This window comes from Haliaeetus leucocephalus, unplaced genomic scaffold, assembly GCF_000737465.1.
Source record: "Haliaeetus leucocephalus isolate CR32 unplaced genomic scaffold, Haliaeetus_leucocephalus-4.0 Scaffold295, whole genome shotgun sequence".
NCBI classification, from domain to species: domain Eukaryota; kingdom Metazoa; phylum Chordata; class Aves; order Accipitriformes; family Accipitridae; genus Haliaeetus; species Haliaeetus leucocephalus.
Window position 1 is genome coordinate 2,610,141 of NW_010972731.1, and position 280 is coordinate 2,610,420.

Here is a 280-nt window from a genome sequence, read left to right on the forward strand (position 1 = left end):
GCGCGGCGCAGTCTGCGGGGCGGAACCGGCGCGCCGCGGGGAGGAGGAAGGGGCCGGAGCCCCGTCAGCACGGCGCTGGGAGGCCTTGGGCCGAGGCCGGGGACCGGGAGGGCTGAGGGACGGGGGCAAGCGTTGTCGCGGCCGCTCACGGGTGCCCGTGTTCGCAGGGCGGGCGCCTCGGCTGGGATGGGGTCGGCGTGATGGCGCCCTGGCAGCGGGGAGCGACCCGGTGGCGACCAGCCCTGCGGCGGGGAAGGTAAGGGGACGCGGGGGCCTGAGG

The 280-nt window shown here is 78.9% G+C and overlaps 1 protein-coding gene across 5 annotated transcripts in view; it reads left to right on the forward strand.

Annotated features, from left to right (window-relative positions):
• The window catches only part of TRRAP (transformation/transcription domain-associated protein), a 102,524-nt gene that overhangs the window by 160 nt on the left and 102,084 nt on the right, over positions 1 to 280 (forward strand). The window lies entirely within an intron of this gene.